Raw genomic sequence first — 21,602 nt, forward strand, 5'->3', positions numbered from 1 at the left:
ATCGTTCATATCCCAGGCTTCGATGCACTGTGCGCATTAGCCTGGGGACAAGGTTATGACCAGCGTCACTGTCCTTTGTACTGGTTACTCCTATTGTGCCTTTCCTTCACCTGGCAGGTCTCCCTAGGGCTGCTTCCCGATTCCTGACCTTTCTCCCGGAAGTGGGCACTGCCGTCTATACAATGGAAACTAATGCTTACACTAATCCAATGCCTTGAGGGAGCATGAGCAAGTGCACACTTCGGTGATAAAGGTAGAGGATCGGATTGTATCCAATGGCCCAATCCAAAATCGACCCCAGATCCTACCTCCTATGCACTTTTGGGGATTTGACTGGTGTTTGCAACATTGTCAAACTTCCACCAAGCTCATCGGTGAGCAAGTGGAGCTATTGCCATATTGCTTACAGAGCGTTGGACTAGTAACCGGAAGGTTGCAAGTTCAAATCCCCGAGCAGACAAGGTACAAATCTGTTGTTCTGCCCCTGAACAGGCAGTTAACCCACTGTTCCTAGGCCGCCATTGAAAACAAGAATGTGTTCTTAACTGACTTGCCTAGTTAAATAAAGGTAAAATAAAAAAAACTGTCAAATCACCACAAGTGTGTGGGGTCGATTTGGGATTGGGACAATGTGCGCATGATTTAGCTCGCTGGATGGGTGAAGTTCACACTTTACACCAAATGGAGTGGTTCCAAAAGTGCATACTCAGTCAACAGGGGGTGTTCAGCTTAAGTGAGTGCATTTAAGCTCAATTTATTGGTTGTGTTCCCTGTTGACTGAGTATGCACTTTTGGAACCATTCCATTCTGAGCAGAGGAACACGGCCATTGTTTCCAAAGCCGCGAAGGTCCGAGCACATGACTCATTGACATACCGGATTAAATACAGTCCTGGAGCATTACCTATTGCTCCACAAAAGCAATATCCTGTGCAAAGCAAGGGAAACCGCAACACATTCATGATAGCCTCTACTAGTGCACCACCAACTAGCTAGTGATTCCACATCGGCTACATAAGTGTCCATGTAAAGGACGTCATTCTGCTTGCTAAATTCCTCCTGATTAGGCTTGTACTGAGGCTCAGACCTTTGCCTTACTAGCCCTCCTGAAGTGTCTTACCAGCTGGTGCCATGCAAAAACCGAGCTATTTTCAGGCAGAAGTGGGGACACTTCAGGCTGAGGAGTACTTTTCACACATGCCCAAGTACTACGCTCAACCATCAAACTTACTCAATAGTGACCCCAGTGCAACTATAAATCTGGGTCACGGAACCATTGTAAAGGATGTCATGCTGCTTGCTTAGCGAGTACCACTTTCACCTGATTTGGCTCACACGAGGCTCAAACCCAGGATATCTACCTTGCAAGCACACGTGACCGCCCTCCTGAAATGTCTTACCAGTTGGTGCCATGCAAAAAGATAGCTATTCGCTGGCGCAAGTGGGGACAGTTCAGGCTGAGGAGTAAGTTTCACACACCCCCAAAATCCACAAATTAGACTTTCACTTCATCATTCATTAACGCCAATGGGAGACGTACAGCGAAATTTGTTTTAAGGGTACTGATCTCAAGGCTGAGTAAGCTTATTTACTTCTCTTCAATCATTGGTTAGCTTGTACGAACTTTGAGATCTGTCTTTACACCGAAGACCAATCGGTAATGAGTCAAGAATGCCCTGGGTTTTCTCCACATGGTCAGTCAAAAGCAGACTTCATTCCAAGAAGCTATGCTGATCATCATGGACGCACCCACTTTAACTTACTGTACACAAATTCAATCAAGCTGTTTCATCCATAAAATGGTGACAGTTTGCTTGCAGGCCTGTCTCTTTTTAAAATGTTTTTTTTTACTGATGTTACATTTATTTGGGTCATTGTTCCTCACGATGTCCACACTCAAGGGAAATGCTGACCTCAGGGTTAGAGCAAAAAACATGTGGATAGCAGTTCTGCAGCACGATGGCCACCTACTGGTGACGTGATGCACTGTGCATTCTATGATTAGTGTGAAAAGTGCATTTGTTACTTGTGTTGACCACGACATCAGCATCTCCCATCTTACCTGCCTCGTGTTATTTGTCCAAAAGACACATTCGTCATTGAACCTCTTACAGATCCCCCCTTGTTCATGAATATGTCCAATTTGTGGCCTTGTCAAACCAGTTTCTAATGATAGATTGACTCGATTTGTTTCTTCTTAAATCACCCGTAAATAGCATATTGGTTTGCAGAACCATGCAGTCCAAACCATCTCAGGTCATACCACTGGCTATCAAGTTTCATTGGAGGTGCATATAGTATTACACAATTCCTATTGTTTATGCCATACTGGCCCTCAATTTGTATCTTATGGAGAGAGTCTAGTTTTACTGGCCAAACCCAATAGGCGTAGTTCTTTACTGGATTGATTTGACAGAAGAATGCTTTACATTAGGGGGTAGCTTAGTTGTTGGTTAAAGAGTGGTGTGTACAGGTCCTTGACAACCCATGATGTTCTCAACACTTAATGTAGACTTTTTATCTTATCAATAGCACCATTCCAACCTATTGCTTGGTTAAATAGTGGCTTTGCAGTTGGTTTTTGAATAAACATACCCTAAAAGACAGTGAATAGCAGTAACTGGTCTATAGTAAGGCACTTGCTCATAGATGACATGAGTGGTTTCTCTTTTTTGTACAAATTCAACTATAGGTTTGAAATACTGTCCTTACCAGGACATGGCACGTCATTGTGATATTTTACTTCACTGGTATGATGTAAAGTGGTGCAGTTGCTGGAGCACATAAAAAAATAGCCACCATTTTGTCCTCCAGTCCTTGATTCTTGCAACTAAGATGGTGGCCACGAGGCAGAAGCAATCCAGGGCAGACCTAAAGCAGGCAGACTGCTGATGTTGTTCTGCTATGTAGACCGATTAACCTAAAGGGCTGCTCTGAAATTGAGGTGCGTTTCCACATTACACATAGGTTCATAACAACACAAGTGAGCAGAGCAACACTGGACACCAGAGTCATCGCCTGCACTGCCTGCTTTTGAGTGAACGGAGTCATGGCCCTCCGCAGTAGCAGCGGTCGTCCTGCACGCATAGCGATCACACAGAAGCCTTGATGCACGCGGCAGGATGTGCGCAGAAGCTGTACTGCGCAGCCATAGAACGTGTAGGGCGGGTACTTACAAGGTTCTCTTTCCTTTTCATTGGTTCTAATAGCATAGAGTCATAAATGTTCCCGGGGTTCGGGCGCATTGTGTGATTCGATAAAGAGAAAAACAAGAAAAAAATACATTTCTTGAAAAACGACAAAATTATCAATATGGTTGTTGTGTTCACGGAAATATCTAGCTAGGTAGTTACCTAAAGCATCGTGGGACCGTGGACAACAACAGGAGTCCGGACGGCGGCACGCAAAACTGCATTGCCTGGTGAGTGCGGTTCTGAATTGAGTTCTAGGTTAGAACCATTGTAGTTTGTATGGTGGTAGCTAGTTAGCTAGCCTGCCCGGAGGCAGTAGATGACAATTGCCAAGCGAACACAAGCACATTTTAAGCATTGCAAGGGATGCCAACATTTCGAGTTATTTTGTTTATTGAGTGGTTAGTTAAATGCATGCTTCTTCAGACATTCTCTGATTTCTCACGACATGGCTGGGGCTTCACCCCTATCCACTGAGCACATACGTCAATTCAGCGTACATTCCACGTTGTTTGAACGTAATTTCAATGAAATTACGTGGGGGAAAAACGTTGATTTAACTAGTGTGTGCCCAGTGGCAATGGGTACGGTCTAACGTTATTGTAGTTGCTAGAGATAGTACATTAGCAATTCAATACAAACCTACCAGGGGTATGGTATATTAATTACGACGGTTCTGTTGCAATACGTTTGAAACCGTTCACTCCAACTCAACATTTTTCAACTTCAGTTGGCCCGTTTGGTTCTTTAACGGTAAACTGTTTCCATTGCAAGACGTAATGAATACACCCCCGGATGGCACATTGACGTGATCTGTAACTAGCCAGGTAATTAAATGCATGATATCATGCATAGTTAATCGGCACTCAATTCCTAATTCTGTGTATTGTTAAGCAGAGAATAGCTAAATCCATTTACTTAGATCTAGTTTCACGTTTCCTCAATGTTTGGGAGATAGGCATGGGCACATATTGAACTGTGCAACCCATGCAGGTACGTGTGTGATGGAAATACTGCTACACGTGGGCTATTGTAGGAAATTCCATTTAATTTTGGCAGTAAACAACCTCATCTGATTCTAGACAAATTATATTGTATTTCTGCATGTGGAAAGCTGAAACATCGTTTTGTTGTCACCACACAGGGTAACTAGGGTATGCCTAGTTACTAATATAAGTATGGCATTATGCCATATTTATTGGCGTTATTGATGTAATGATGCTAATGTAAGGAAATCAAACACCCCTGCCATTATAAAATTGTGTTTTTGAGTATGCAGCTTAACTCAAATATTGCAGATACTTTCAGGCTGCTTTTCTGCTGTTACCAGTGTTAAACTAGTTGTCTACACCTTGATGTTATACTAGGTAAATTGTTTCCATAACTAGGACTGACCATGAGCACTTGTGAAGAGCAGAATTAACAACCTCTGCATGATCAAGACCTATGCTTTGTACGATGTTAACCATCAAATGTGTTCACAGCCATTTATGTAAATGACAGCTGAAAAGTACCAGTGGCCTAACCTTGGCTCCATGTCAGAGCAGATCCGTCTGAGCCATGGCCTAGTGAGACACGGCTGCCAACCTGCGTAGATGGAAACAAGTCTGAGGCTTTTGTGTAAAACACTGGGGCAAATCCTCATTGGAAATGCACTATCAGTGCTTGGGTGACACTGCCCATATACACTGAGTGTACAAAAGATTAGGAATACCTTCCTTATATTGATTTGCAGCCCCTTTTGCCCTAAGAACAGCCTCAATTTGTTGGGGCAAGGACTCAATAAGGTGTCAAGTGTTCCACTGACATGCAGGCCCATGTTGACTCCTAGTTGGCTGGATGTCCTTTGGGTGGAATACCATAATTTATACACACTGGAGTGTGTTGAGTGTGAAAAACCTAGCCGCGATTCAGTTCTTGACACACTCAAATTGGTGCGCCTGGCACCTACTACCATACCCTGTTCAAAGGTACCTAAATCTTTTGTCTTGCCCGTTCAACTGGTGTATTTTCGTCTTATACACAGTGATGAATTTAGAATGTAAATCTTGGTGGGGTACACATTTTTTTTTCAATGCATGCCAGCAAATCCACTACAACACTAAACAATGCATTAATTGCACAGAAAGCTGTCCCAACACCTTACCACTGCTATACCTGGCTATTAGCGGAGCCTTGTCTGTCAGCGATACAGTTCATTCAGCCTTTAAAAAAACATAGCTAATATGGCTAATTTGCTTAACCAGATGTGATTTCTACTGACAACTGAGATGTACAAACCATGGGATAAAGGGACAACGAGCGGATAAGAGGCACTCCGTAATTGCAATTTAAGACATGAATGAGCGAACTAGAACAGATGTAGTCAACTATTTGTTCTGCACTTTTGAAATGTACAGCGTCAGAATTCAGAACATGTGCTGTTCTTAGTGTTCTCCCTGTACACCAAGTCAGAATCGCAGGATAAATAGGGGGTATATAAGCAGACAATGAAATCGCTTAGAACATTTGATGATGACTTTTCTCTAAAACAGGCTATAGGCTACATGTGCACCACCAAGTCTGAACAGTAGGTGAAATTAAGAGGTGGTTAATATACCAAATTATTAGGGAGGCATATGGGCTACTAACAGCTTACTACACAACATACACTTAGTATTACTTTCTTAGCCATAGTATACATACACACATTTTTGGACTCAATTTGTTGCCCTGTGCTCACTTGAACAGGAAGATGGCACAGTGGTCCTTCGCGGGCAAATTCTGTCATCAAAGTCTGGTGTTGTCTGGATTTATGGTGTTCCCAGTTGACTTGAAGCACAAGGTTGAATCATGACGTTAGTGATCTTCAGGTTGGAGCTCTAGAGCATTACTTCCGACAGAGATGGCCGCCTCGCTTCGCGTTCCTAGGAAACTATGCTGTATTTTGTTTATTTACGTGTTATTTCTTACATTGGTACCCCAGGTAATCTTAGGTTTTATTACATACAGTCGGGAGGCACTACTGGATATAAGAGCACCGTCAACTCGCCATCATTACGACCAGGAATACGACTTTCCAGAAGCGGATCCTGTGTTTTTGCCCACCACCCAGGACAATGGATCGGATCCCAGCCGGCGAACCAAGACAACAGTGCCGTAAAAGGGGCGGACAAAGCGGTCTTCTGGTCAGGCTCCAGAGACAGGCACATCGCTCACCGCACCCTAGCATACTACTCGCCAATGACCAGTCTCTTGACAATAAGGTTGATGAAATCCAAGCAAGGGTAGCATTCCAGAGAGACATAACGTTCTTTGCTTCACGGAAACATGGCTCACTCGAGACACGCTATCGGAGTCGGTACAGCCAGCTGGATTCTTCACCCATCGCGCCAGCAGAAACGAGCATCTTTCTGGTATGAAGAGGGGGGGGGGGGGGGGGGTATGCCTTATGATTAACGAGACGTGGTGTGATCATAACAACATACAGGAACTCAGGTGCTTCTGTTCACCTGACTTAGAATTCCTCAATCAAATGTCGACTGCATTATCTACCAAGGGAATTCTCTTCGATTATAATCACAGCCGCATATATCCCCCCCCCAAGCAGACACATCGACCGCCCTGAACGAACTTCATTTGACTATGTAAACTGGAAACCACAAATCCTGAGGCTGCATTCATTGTAGCTAGGGATTTTAACAAGGTTAATCTGAAAACAAGACTCCCTAAATTATACCAGCATATCGATTGTGCTTCCAGGGCTGGTAAAACCCTGGATCGTTGTTTTTATAACTTCTGCAACGCTTATAAGGCCCTCCCCCGCCCTCCTTTTGGAAAAGCTGACCACGACTCTATTTTGTTGCTCCCAGCCTATAGACAGAGACTAGAACAGGAAGCTCCTGCGCTCAGGTCTGTTCAACGCTGGTCCGACCAATCTGATTCCACTTTCAAGATTGCTTCGATCACGTGGATTGGGATATGTTCCGCATTGCGTCAAACAACAACATTGACGAATACGCTTTCACTGAAAGCGCGAACCACTGCTTTTAACCAGGGCAAGGTGACCGGAAGCATGACCGAATACAAACAGTGTAGCTATTCCCTCCGCAAGGCAATCAAACAAGCTAAGCGTCAGTATAGAGACAGAGTAGAGTCACAATTCAACGGCTCACACGAGAGGTATGTGGCAGTCAATCACGGATTACAAAAACTTGGGACGGGGCTGTTTTTCTTATTTGCTCGCTTTGAGGATAATACAGTGCCACTGACACGACCCGCTACCAATACCTGCGGGCTCTCCTTCACTGCAGGCAACGTGAATAAAACATTTAAATGTGTTAACCCTCTCAAGGCTGCAGGCCCAGATGGCATCCCCAGCCGCGTCCTCAGAGCATGCACATACTAGCTGCCTGGTGTGTTTACTGACATATTCAATCAATCCTTATCCCAGTCTGCTGTTCCCACATGCTTCAAGAGGGCCACCATTGTTCCTGTTCCCAAGAAAGCTAAGGCAACTGAGCTAAAGGAGTACCGCCCCGTAGCACTCACTTCCGTCATCATGAAGTGCTTTGAGAGACTAGTCAAGGACCATCTCACCTTCACTCTACCTGACACCCTAGACCCACTCCAATTTGCTTATCACCCCAATAGGTCCACAGACGACTCAATCGCAACCACACTGCACACTGCCCGAACCGATCTGGACAAGAGGAATACTTATGTGAGAATGCTGTTCATCGACTACAGCTCAGCATTTAACACCATAGTACCCTCCAAACTCATCATCAAGCTCGAGGAGGTGAGGGCCCTCGGAGTGTGGTGACAGGAAAATAACCTCGCACTCAATGTCAACAAAACAAAGGAGATTACCCCTATCCACATCGACGGGACAGTAGTGGAGAGGGTAGTAAGTTTTAAGTTCCTCTGCGTACACATCACTGACAAACTGAATTGGTCCACCCACGCAGACAGCGTGGTGAAGAAGGTGCAGCAGAGCCTCTTCAACCTCAGGAGTCTGATTTAAGATTCGGCTTGTCACCAAAAGCACTCTTTTGCAGATGCACAATTGAGAGCATCCTGTCGGGCTGTATCACTGCCTGGTACGGCAACTGCTCCACCCACAACCGTAAGGCTCTCCAGAAGGTAGTGAGGTCTGCACAACGCATCACCGGGGCAAACTACCTACACCACCCGATGTCACAAGAAGGCCATAAAGATCATCAAGGACAACAACCACCCGAGCCACTGCCTGTCCACCGCGCTATCAACCAGAAGGTGAGGTCAGTACAGGTGCATCAAATCGGGGACAGAGAGACTGAAAAAACGGCTTCTATCTCAAGGCCATCAGACTGTTACACAGGCATCACCAACATTGAGTGGCTCCAGCCACTTTAATAATGGAAAAATGGATGTAAAAAATGTATCACTAGCCACTTTAACCTCTTAGTCGACCCTCTACTTTTTCGAACATTCTGTTAAAAATCGCGCTACATTTCAGCGCCCTGCTACTCGTGCCAGGAATATAGTATATGCATATGATTAGTATGTGTGGATAGAAAACACTCAGACGTTTATAAAACTGGTTAAATCACGGCTGTGACTATAACAGAACGTGCGTTTCATCGAAAAGTGCAGGAAAATCTGATCACTGAAAATGGAAACGTATATACATGCGCCACTTCAACTGATTGATAAAGGCGAACCACATTAAATGCGGCCGAGGTTGCAATACCTACAACTTCCACACGATGTCAACAGTCTTGTCATTTGCCGAGGCTTTGTTTCTTGGTCAAACGAAGAAGAGACAGCCCGTTTCTTCAGGTCTCCGACCGGATATTTTAGTTGAGATTTACCCGGACATTATTTCCAGACGTACCCCTAAAGAATATACATCGCCTCGTGATCAATTTGATCGCTTATTAACGTTTACTAATACCTAAAGTTGCATTACAAAAGTATTTCGAAGTGTTTTGTGAAAGTTTATCGTCGACTTTTTTAATTTAAAAAAATGACGTTACGTTATAAAACGCTATTTTTTTTCGTTGATCACACAGTCTTCATAGATCGATATCTAGGCTATATATGGACGGATTTAATCGGAAAAAAAGACCAAATAGTGATTATGGGACATCTAGGAGTGCCAACAAAGAAGATGGTCAAAGGTAATGAATGTTTTATATTTTATTTGTGTGTTTTGTGTAGCGCCGACTATGCTAATTATTTTGTTTACGTCCCCTGCGGGTCTTTTGGGGTGTTACATGCTATCAGATAATAGCTTCTCATGCTTTCGCCGAAAAGCATTTTAAAAATCTGACTTGTTGCCTGGATTCACAACGAGTGTAGCTTTAATTCAATACCCTGCATGTGTATTTTAATGAACGTTTGAGTTTTAACTAGTACTGTTAGCATTTAGCGTATCGCATTTGCATTTCCAGATGTCTAGATGGGACACCTGCGTGTCAGGTAGGAGCAAGAGGTTAAACAATGCCACTTAATATGTTTACATACCCTACATTACTCATCTCATATGTGTATATACTGTACACTCTACCAGCTACTGAATCTTGACATCTTTATGTAATGCATGTATCACAAGCCACTTTAAACAATGCCACTTAATATAATGTTCACATACCCTACATTACTCATCTCATATGTATATCTGATATGTATCTACTGCATCTTGCCTATGCCGTTCTGTACCATCACTCATTCATATATCTTTATGTACATATTCTTTATCCCTTTATGCTTGTGTCTATAAGGTAGTTGTTGTGAAATTGTTAGGTTAGATTACTCGTTGGTTATTACTGCATTGTTGGAACTCGAAGCACAAGCATTTCGCTACACTCGCATTAACATCTGCTAACCATGTGTATGTGACAAATATGATTTGATTCTAGAAAGAGACCCGACTTGCATTCTGAGTTTGATGACCGTTCAAAACGTATTTTCTCAGTCGTAATTCGTTCTTTTTTTTTTCGTTCCCAGTTGTCTTGAACTCACTGAAGTCTGAGATTTCCCAGTTCCGCATTTTCTGTTGTTTTGAATGCAGCAGACGTCATCCTGGATCGACAGCATGGCCAATGTTGAATGTTTATCCCTTTAAGCTTGGAAAAGAGACCCTTCTAACGGGACTTGGACCATACACCCACTCCCCTGAATACCAGGCTTAGTGATTGCTTTGCAATGATTGCAGTTAGCCACTGATTCCTTCCAGACTACTCATCGTTGAATTAGTGATTTCCAACTTGTTGTATAAGATAAGATTTATGTCCATTGGCTGATCATCACTGATATGGCCATCTTTGCCATCGGTCCAAACAATTAGCCAAGCAAGGGAAGTTGGCAACGTAAGCCCCCGGTTTTCCAATTTTCAATTCTGTTCACTCTGGGGCCTAAAACTAGAGGTCGACCGATTTTTTTATTTTTTATTTTTTTATTTTTTTTTTTATTTATTTTTTATTCGGGCCGATTTCATAACAACCAGAAATTGGTATTTTTGGACACCGATTTTGCCAATTTTGTTTTATTTTTGCAACTTTATTTACCTAGGCATGTCAGTTAAAACACATTCTTATTTTCAATGATGGCCTAGGAATGGTGTGTTAACTGCCTTGTTCAGGGGCAGAACGACAGATTTTTACCTTGTCAGCTCGGGGGATTCAATCTTGCAACCTTACAGTTAACTAGTCCAACGCTCTAACCACCGGATTACATTGCACTCCACGAGGAGCCTAGCCTGCCTGTTACACAAATGCAGTAAGCCAAGGTAAGTTGCTAGCTCGCATTAAACTTATCTTGTAAAAAAACAAATCAATCAATTAATCATAATAAAACCAATACACAGAAGTATATATTTTTAAACCTGCATATTTGGGCTAAAAGAAATCCAGGTTAGCAGGCAATATTAACCAAGTGAAATTGTGTCACTTCTCTTGCGGTCATTGCACGCAGTCAGTGTATATGCAACAGCTTGGGCCGCCTAGTTTGCCAGAATGTTACGTAATTATGACATAACATTGAAGGTTGTGCAATGTAACAGGAATATTTAGACTTATGGATGCCACCCGTTAGATAAAATGCGTAACGGTTCTGTATTTCACTGAAAGAATAAGTCTTGTTATCGTGATGACAGTTTCCGGATTCAGTCATATTAATGACCTATGGCTCCTATTTCTGTGTGTTATAATTTATGATTTGATAGAGCAGTCTGACTGAGCGGCGGTAGGCAGCAGCAGGCTCGTAAGCATTCATTCAAACAGCATTTTTGTGCGTTTGCCAGCAGCTGTTAAGGCTTGAAGTCATATCAACTTCCAAGATTAGGCTGGTGTAACCGATGTGAAATGGCTAGCTAGTTAGCGGGGTACGCGCTAATAGCGTTTCAAACGTAACTCGCTCTGAGACTTGGAGTAGTTATTCCCCTTGCTCTGCATGGGTAATGCTGCTTCGGGGGTGGCTGTTGTCGATGTGTTCCTGTTTCGAGTCCAGGTAGGGGCGAGGAGAGGGACGGAAGCTATACACTGGCAATACTTCACTGGCAATGTTTCATTATTTATTTGAGGCTAAATTGATTTTATTGATGTATTATATTAAGTTAAAAAAGTATTAATTCAGTATTGTTGTAATTGTCATTATTACAAATAAATACATTTTTATCTGCTTTTTTTAGTCCTCCAATAATCCGTATCGGCGTTGAAAAATCATAATCGGTCGGCCTCTACCTAAAACGCCCCATAATTCAATTTGCGATGGTTGTACATCCACTAGAAATGTCAGCCAAAACGCATTCGTTTTTACATACACTTGTAAGTAGATTAGAAGTTGTGCTACTGATGCACAAAACGTTAAACACATCGTAAAAGTAAGGATGTTTTTGTTTGGTTAGCTTTCCCCAACATCACACTTTAATTTTTCATTTACCTGATTTCGTCAGATGGCTAGCATTTAGATGTCAGAGGATGAGTTGTCTTCTAGCAAAGATTTGAAATGCAGTCATAATTGACTGTTGTGCATATAAAGCACACACAACAGCTACCGGTTGTACCATCATGACTGAAACAACCGTGGGACGAAATGGTGACACATTTCTGGGCATGGGTGGTCCATTGAAAATGAATTCATTCTTCCCTTGCCCTGCAAGTGTCAACTCATCATACGTCATGATATGTCATCAAAGGTGTTAACTTAATTTGAGGGCTGAGGGGAGAGGGTGTGTCTTTTGCGTGTTTGAAATGCAGCCAATGCATGCCTCAATGTAGGATTCAGTTGCAGCTCCGTCTGGCAGACGCCCCTACGAGTGCATGAGAGCAAGTGCACAAATTTGAGAGCAAATAGTTTGTTGCAGAAAGTTACATTTTAACAGGCTAGAGTATAGGTCTGGGGAAATACATCAGTTATCATCTCTTTAAAAAAAAGTTTACTCTGCCTGCAAATCCTTATCTCTGCTACAGATTGAGTTGCTAGGTTTTCTCATGGAGGCTTCACCGTTGAGCGGAACATTTTTGCATTTTGTGCACGGCATGAGCTGTATTTACTAATGTCTTGTCTGGGACGATGTGGACCAACCAGCGTTCCGATGCAACAATTGTTTGCTTGCGGGGGACTAGGGAGAAGAAGTGGGTACTCTTCGCAAACAGATAAAGAACTTGCACAATATACTGTGGAAAGCACCCCCGCATGCCTTCTCCTTCTCTACATCTCAGGCTGGATGTCGTTCTGATGTGTTGTGAATATCAACTCATTGACTGAATGGCTAATGCCTTCAAGGGGCCCCTCCCCAAAGAAGTCTCCCACTCTCTTGGAAAATGCAGCAGTACTGTCACTTCTGGTTGCTTTAGCGGATGATACTGTCAGCATTCCTTCTGCGTAGGCCAATTGGAGGGAAGCAGGCTGTGGGGCTTCTTGGGTGTTGGGAAGACCGACCCAAATCCAGTTGTCGAACATCTTTGCCCTACTGGCTTCGGAGGTTCCAGTGCTATCGTCCCCTATCTGGATTCCTTCCCAGGGAGATTCTGCCTCGGGCTCAGATCGCCGGACCTCAATGGTCTGATGTACCGACTCCTCGGTCAGCCACAATGGATTTTATAATCGGCAGCTCTATAGTGAGAAACATCTCGGGTTCCCGGGGGGGAAATCCTGGGGCTCGGGTACAGGACATTTTACATGGGTGCTTTGTGCTGTTTTACACCAGAACAAGGGGTCTGTCACTGTTGTAGTTTGTGGGATTTAATGACATTAGGATGGCTAGCTCGGAATGTCTGAAACCGGATTTTCCTAACTAATAGGAACTCTGAAAGACACGTACAAGCGTCCAATCTTTTCAGGCCCAGTGCCATCACTAAATCAGGGCATGGAAAGATTCAGTAGGTTGCTGGTACCACATGACTGGCTTACGACTCTGGAGTTACTTTTCTTCATTACTTTAACACCTTTCAGAAACAGAATATGCTCTACAGAGAGGATGGGGTCTATCCAAATGATCTTGGTACCTGGACCCTGTCCTCACATTTCAAGGATACGCAAAGACCTTGACTAATAACTCCAAGTCCCACTCAGGTAATCCCTACCATAACAATACTGATTTATCATACTGCAGTCCCTCAAAAGGGAACCCTTATTGACTATTTTTAACCCAAATCCTCGCTCGAGGCATAGATACAATCCTTCAGTTCAAGACAATCTTGTACCTATACCAATCCTATGGTATTTTAAAACAAGGGGTAGCCAACTGATCATAGCATGCTTGTATTAGAGACTCCATCTGACCTTTAAATCCTGCAGCTGTGGTTTTGAATTAGTTCATGTAAATACCAGAAGTTTGATTTAAAATATAGATTTAAAAAATAATAATAATCTGGCTACTCAATCTAATGTGGACATTCTGGTCATTTCTGAAACTTGGTTGAATCATTTTGTGCTGGTCTTTGTCTAGTTTTAACGTTTACAGATCGGACAGAATTGGTGGGGGTTAGGGTTGCACATTTTGGGGAATATTCAGAGGTGGAAACTTTCCCGTGGGAATTAACAGGAACATTATTAATACCATTTAAATGTAATGTTTTTTGCATATGCTATAGTAAATATGAAACAAACGGTCTACCTTATAAGTAAACATCGTTGCAAATTGTTAACCTCTTGCGCCGAGCCATCCCGGATCCGGTATCGTGACTACAGCCTCAAGCTCATTACCATAACGCAACGTTAACGATTTCTAAAAATCACAAATGAAATTAAATAAATATGCTTAGCCTTTTCTTAACAACACTGTCATCTCAGATTTTCAAAATATGCTTTTGAACCATAGAAAATCAATCATTTGTGTAAGAGTGTTGATGGCTAGCTTAGCATTTAGCGTAGCATTTAGCACGCAACATATTCACAAAAACCAGCAAAGGAATCAAATAAAATAATTTACCTTTGAAGAACTTCAGATGTTTCAATGAGGAGACTCTCAGTTACATAGCAGATGTCCAGATTTTCCTGAAAGATTCTTTGTGTAGGACAAATCGCTCCGTTTTATTACTACACATTTGGCTACCGAAACGAACCGAAAATTCAGTCACCAAAACGTCACCTTTTTCCGAATTAACTCCATAATATTGACCGAAACATGGCAAACGTTGTTTGAATCAATCCTCAAGGTGTTTTGTCAAATATCTCTTCATTGATATGCCGTTCGTGGAAGCATGGTTTTTCTCAGAATCCCATGGAAAAATACCAGCAGCTGAGTTTTGCGAACCAATTTCCACGCAGGACACCGTGCCGACACTTGGCAAATGTAGTCTCTTATGGTCAATCTTCCAATGATATGCCTGCAAATACGTCACAATGCTCCAGACCCCTTGGGGAAACTATAGAAAGGGTAGGCTCATTCCTGTCGCATTCACAGCCATATAAGGAGATGATGCAAAACATAGCCTCAGAAATCCTGTTCATTTCCTGGGTGCAGAAACATCTTGGTTTTGCCTGAAGCTTTTGTTCTAGGGCACTCACAGTGAAAATCTTTGCAGTTCTGGAAACGTCAGAGTTTTCTTTCCAAAGCTATCAATTCCATGCATAGTCGAGCATCTTTTCGTGACAAAATATTGCGCTTAAAACTGGCACGTCTTTTTATCCAAAAATGAAATACTGCCCCTAGAGTCTCAAAGAGGTTAAATCCTTCCAATAGTATTGAACTTTATTAAATGAGGTTAAAAACTCCTTTGTAACGATAAATGTTTTAAAATGAAATGTATGGAAACAGGTGAATTAACACTCCTCAGTTAGCAGACTCGAACTAGTAGAAATTGTTAACAAGTAAAAAAAATATTTAAACACACTTTGCTGTAGGCTACTATTTACTAGTTAACAAAAAAATCATGTTTGTCATATAAAATATATTCACCTCACCCAGTATTGTAATCAAAACCAGAAAGCATGTAGTCATTGGATCAGACAGTGTAGTAATATGGGCTCAATAGCGTCTCATTAGTGTGCAAGATCTTGAGAATCAGCTGTGTGTGTGACTAGTGATGCACTGATATGACATTTTTGGCTGATACCGATATCCAGTATTTTCCTTGACAAAAAAAAACATACCGGGGCGGCAGGGTAGCCTAGTGGTTAGAGCGTTGGACTAGTAACCGAAAGGTTGCAAGTTCGAATCCCGAGCTGACAAGGTACAAATCTGTCGTTCTGCCCCTGAACAGGCAGTTAACCCACTGTTCCTAGGCCGTCATTGAAAATAAGAATTTGTTCTTAACTGACTTGCCTAGTAAAATAAAGGTCAAATAAAATAAAAAATGTGAAAAATATATATTTTTTGCGGCCTTTTTAAGCATTCTGGGACAGTTAAATAGTTAACACACACACACATGGACACAGCGATCTAAGGCACTACATCTCCATGCAAGAGGTGTCACTACAGTCCCTGGTTCGAATCCAGGCTATCTCACATCCGGCCGTGATTGGGAATCCCATAGGGGGGAGCACAATAGGCCCAGCGTCGTCCGGGGTGTGATAGTAAATAAGAATTTGTTCTTAACTGACCTGCTTAGTGAAATAAAGGTCACACACCCACACTGACCAAAAAGTTATTTTGTTGGCATTTATGTATGTCCCCATTACCAGTAAAACATAATCAAAACCTATTTCTTTCACTTACTTGCTCTGCTGTTTGGTTGTTCAGTCGTTTCATTCTTAGCCAGGATTGCTATAGAATGCCGTTTAGGTCTTTGCGTGTCAAAAAAACATACACGTCAAATAACACTTTCATCAATCGGGACCTGAATATGACTTCACGTCCAATACATTTTATAACTTAGTTATTACACATTTATTACACTCACTAGTATTTCATATGTCACAGCGATTTGTCGATACCCATGCTATGATGCTGGTAAAGTTGTCTCACACACCTACAGTGCTGGTCATAAAATATAAAAGCTAGCTTGCTCATGAATGCAAACTATGTAGTTCTTCCCCAAAAACATAGCTACTGAAACAGATTGTTGTTTTGCCATTGTTAGCTAGCTAACAATATAGCTAGCTAGGTGTCATCTAAAATAACCCTAATTTACAAGATAGTTCTTATTTGATTAATGGTTGTCGGACCCATCTGTGAAGCTAGCCACAATAGTGGACTTTGTGGTTAGCCTTAAAAATAAAAGTATGGCATAATTCTACTTTTTGTATTAATTTGCATCACTGTCAATGGCACTTTTATTTTGAAGGCAAACTGCAAATGCCATTTATTGTGGCTAGCTTCACAAAATGTAACCTGTCCGGTCGAGCCTCACTAGCCAGATGAAACTAGCTGGCTGCTTATAATGTTAATTTTGGGCAACGGGGTTAAGTAGCTGGCAAGCTACCTATTGTCATGAACTGAAGTTCAATTTCAATAGGCTAACAAGTGGCAACCTAGTTAATACTTGAAAGGATTCCTAAATCATTGCTAAGAATAATGAAAAATGACTGTTTTCAGGCTGGTTGTATTGGTGCTAGCTAGGTACCAAACTAAAGCTAGCTACCCTAGAAGTTGCGGTCGAACAAATTTAAGCTTTATAACCAACGCGGTATTGTAAACACATCGTTCGTGGCCGGTGTTTGATTGTTTGCAGACTTTTTGTGTACAGCTTTGACGGTGCTACTGTATCTTTTTTGACACGCAAAGACCCAAACGGCGTTCCATGGTATGTATGTCGTGAAGCTAATAGCAGTGACGCTATTACTGTGTAACTCCGCTAGAGAAACATCTGAAAAAATAGTGCACTTGGTAGTGTGTACCGGTGCTCGACCAGTCAGCGAAAGCCAACATCACCCATGACAGAGAACGGTTGATTGTCAGGGGCAATGAAATCCATTATTTTGGCTTTAATGGATTTCGCCGTTGCGTTGTCTCGCTGAAATTTTCTTACTCTTTCAAATGACTGCTCGATCCAAGATTTTGTGGGAGGAATGCTGTGTTGCACGTGTAGAGCAAAATTTGACTTGCCGTCATTACGTCCTCTCCCTACGTTATATAGGTATGCACAGTAGCTTTGACATCGGTTTTTAACATCGCTGTTAAACAAGACATTAGGCCGATACCGATGTTGACATTTTTAGCTAATATCGGCCGATTCTGATATGTTTACTGATATATCGTGCATCCCTACATGTGATGGGTGAGTGCACTGCACATGTGAAGGAAGAATGCACTGTGCATGCAGAGGGTTGCAATTGGGGATAGTTTGACCAAAATATTCCACAAGCCCTAGAAGATTCACTGTTATAAGTTACATAAAATTAAAATAAAAACACATAAGCAGAATTCCCGCACTTAACTTCCCATGGAAAATTTACCGGAGAGTTTTCGACCCTTTGCAACAAGTGGGGGTGTATACAATGTACAATTTTAATTGTTTCCATCTCTTGTTACCTCTGTCCCTAAGGTGTTTGATTGTCTCGTTCTTAATGTGGGCCATGGTCATTATAACCAGATGACACGAGTAGGAGTGTATCGTCCTCCCTCATGCTCTTAATGTATCTCAAATCACATTTTATTTGTCACATGCACCAAATACAAGGTGTAGACCTTACTGTGAAATCCTTAGACCTTAACGAACAATGCAGATCAAGAAATAAGAGTTACAATATTGACTAAATTTTAAAATCAAAAAGTAACTCAAGAAAATTGAATAACAATGACATGGCTATATACAGGGGGTACCGGTACTGAGTCAATGTGCGGCAGTACGAGGTAATTTGTAAAGTGTCTATGCATAGATAATAAACAGGGTGTAGCAGCAGTGTAAAAACGATGGGGGGGTTCAATGTAAATAGTCTGGGTGGCCATTTTGATTAATTGTTCAGCAGTCTTTTGGCTTGGGGGGTAGAAGCTGTTAAGGAGCTTTTTGGTCCTAGACTTGATGCTCTGGTACCGCTTGCCGTGCGGTAGCAGAGAGAACTGTCTATGACTTGGTTGACTGGAGTCTGACCTTCTTTTTGGTTCCTTCCTCTGACACTGCCTAGTATATGGGTCCTGGATGTCAGGAAGCTTGGCCCCAGTGAAGTACTAGGCTGTACGCACTATCCTCTGTAGCGCCTTACGGTCAGATGCCGAGCAGCTGCCATACCAGGGGGTAATGCTCTCGATGGTTCAGTTGTAGAACTTTTTGAGGATCTGGGGACCCATGCCAATTCTTTTGAGTCTCCTGAGGGGGAAAAGGTTTTGTTGTGCCCTCTTCATGATTGTCTTGGTATTTTGGGTGGATTTCCCTCAGGTTTTCGCATGCAATATCATTTCTGTTACAGTTTTACAAACTTCAGAGTATTTTCTACCCCTTCTACCCATGCTATTTATCCGAACTTCCGAACACTGCCCCCTAGCCCTAAGAGGTTTAAATGGACCAAAAGCGTTTCAACACCCTGCCTTTACTGAGCCATCTTACGTTGTTGTGCAGCAGTAGGTCTTTTGCCTCTTCTTTCAGGAATTCTCTCAGCAGGCGATGTTGATGTGATGAGGATGCCCTGAAGAAGTTTGAGTTTCATTGTATTCATCACTTCAGCATACTCTTCTGACAGATTGGCGCACAGGACAAACTAATGAATGATTCATTAGTAAGCTGTGAGATCAGGGTTGTCCTCATTCAGCAGTGCCACAGCTCCTCTCTCTTCCTATCATGGCAGGGGCCCTGTCTGAGGTGATCGAGACCACTTGTTTTAGATCTATCCTCTTTCTCAGCATCTCCTTTATGTCCATGTATATGTCCTTTCCTCTTGTATGTGTCTCGAGTGGTGTTTTCAGAATTCCTTCTCTGTGTGGTGAACTCTAACATTCACCAGAAGCTGGGCATTATCACTCGCATCAGTAGATTCATCAACGGCTAATGCTATGCATGGATCACTCTGAATAGCTTCATTATGCTGCAATAATACATCCTCTGTTAGTATTTTACTCTTTCTTGCTGTTGTTGTACGTGACATTGGGATTTGCTTGATCTTTTCACCGTCAAGTAAAGTTTCAGCAACAGCATTCATGCACTCCATCACTCCCCTGACCAGTAAATGGCTTTTGGTGTTGACCCAAAATCGAAGCTATTTTTAGTGAACATTTGTTTGCATGTTGTTGGTCAGTGAATGCATGGGAGAGGACTCTGGTGGACCGATCATACTGGGCTTTGAGTTTGTTTATTTTGCCCTCACCTCAGACTGCTGTGGATATGTTTGCTCAAAAGAGCTGTGCTTTGTCTCGTAGTGGCGCTTCACATTGGCACTTTTTATTAGAGCCACGGTCTCTGGATATACAGTGCCTTGCAAAAGTATTCGGCCCCCTTGAACTTTGACCTTTTGCCACATTTCAGGCTTCAAACATAAAGATATAAAACTGTATTGTTTTGTGAAGAATCAACAACAAGTGGGACACAATCATGAAGTGGAACGACATTTATTGGATATTTCCAACTTTTTAAACAAATCAAACTGAAATTGTGCTTGCAAAATTATTCAGCCCCCTTAAGTTAATACTTTGTAGCGCCACCTTTTGCTGCGATTAAAGCTGTAAGTCGCTTGGGGGGGTATGTCTATCAGTTTTGCACATTGAGAGACTGACATTTTTTCCCATTCCTCCTTGCAAAACAGCTCGAGCTCAGTGAGGTTGGATGGAGAGCATTTGTGAACAGCAGTTTTCAGTTCTTTCCACAGATTCAGGATTGGATTCAGGTCTGGACTTTGACTTGGCCATTCTAACACCTGGATATGTTTATTTTTGAACCATTCCATTGTAGATTTTGCTTTATGTTTTGGATCATTGTCTTGTTGGAAGACAAATCTCCGTCCCAGTCTCAGGGCTTTTGCAGACTCCATCAGGTTTTCTTCCAGAATGGTCCTGTATTTGGCTCCATCCATCTTCCCATCAATTTTAACCATCTTCCCTGTCCCTGCTGAAGAAAAGCAGGCCCATACCATGATGCTGCCACCACCATGTTTGACAGTGGGGATGGTGTGTTCAGGCTGATGAGCTGTGTTGCTTTTACGCCAAACATAACGTTTTGCATTGTTGCCAAAAGTTCCATTTTGGTTTCATCTGACCAGAGCACCTTCTTCCACATGTTTGGTGTGTCTCCCAGGTGGCTTGTGGCAAACTTTAAACGACACTTTTTATGGATATCTTTAAGAAATTGCTTTCTTCTTCCCACTCTTCCATAAAGGCCAGATTTGTGCAATATATGACTGATTGTTGTCCTATGGACAGAGTCTCCCCCCTCAGCTGTAGATCTCTGCAGTTCATCCAGAGTGATCATGGGCCTCTTGGCTGCATCTCTGATCAGTCTTCTCCTTGTATGAGCTGAAAGTTTAGAGGGACGGCCAGGTCTTGGCAGATTTGCAGTGGTCTGATACTCCTTCCATTTCAATATTATCGCTTGCACAGTGCTCCTTGGGATGTTTACAGCTTGGGAAATCTTTTTGTATCCAAATCCGGCTTTAAACTTCTTCCCAACAGTATCTCGGACCTGCCTGGTGTGTTCCTTGTTCTTCGTGATGCTCTCTGCACTTTTAACGGACCTCTGAGACTATCACAGTGCAGGTGCATTTATACGGAGACTTGATTACACACAGGTGGATTGTATTTATCATCATTAATCATTTAGGTCAACATTTGATCATTCAGAGATCCTCACTGAACTTCTGGAGAGTTTGCTGCACTGAAAGTAAAGGGGCTGAATAATTTTGCATGCCCAATTTTTCAGTTGTCGATTTGTTAAAGTTTGAAATATCCAATAAATGTTGTTCCACTTCATGATTGTGTCCCACTTGTTGTTGATTCTTCACAAAAAAATACAGTTTTATATCTTTGTTTGAAGCCTGAAATGTGGCAAAAGGTTGCAAAGTTCAAGGGGGCCGAATACTTTCGTAAGGCACTGTATCAGGCAGTGTGGTTTTACACTCGCTTGCGGAAGGATAAAGGCAT

General features: G+C 42.3%; 1 protein-coding gene across 1 annotated transcript in view; it reads left to right on the forward strand.

Moving 5' to 3' along the window:
- Positions 1-3,224: 3,224 nt before the first annotated feature.
- Positions 3,225-21,602, forward strand: part of LOC123997325 (zinc finger protein Xfin-like) — a gene marked incomplete at its 3' end in the record, with an annotated part of 36,888 nt that continues 18,510 nt past the window's right edge. The window contains exon 1 of the mRNA XM_046301465.1: positions 3,225-3,420. The remainder of the gene's footprint in view (positions 3,421-21,602) is intronic.

This window comes from Oncorhynchus gorbuscha, linkage group LG15 (genome assembly GCF_021184085.1).
Source record: "Oncorhynchus gorbuscha isolate QuinsamMale2020 ecotype Even-year linkage group LG15, OgorEven_v1.0, whole genome shotgun sequence".
Taxonomy (NCBI): Eukaryota; Metazoa; Chordata; class Actinopteri; order Salmoniformes; family Salmonidae; genus Oncorhynchus; species Oncorhynchus gorbuscha.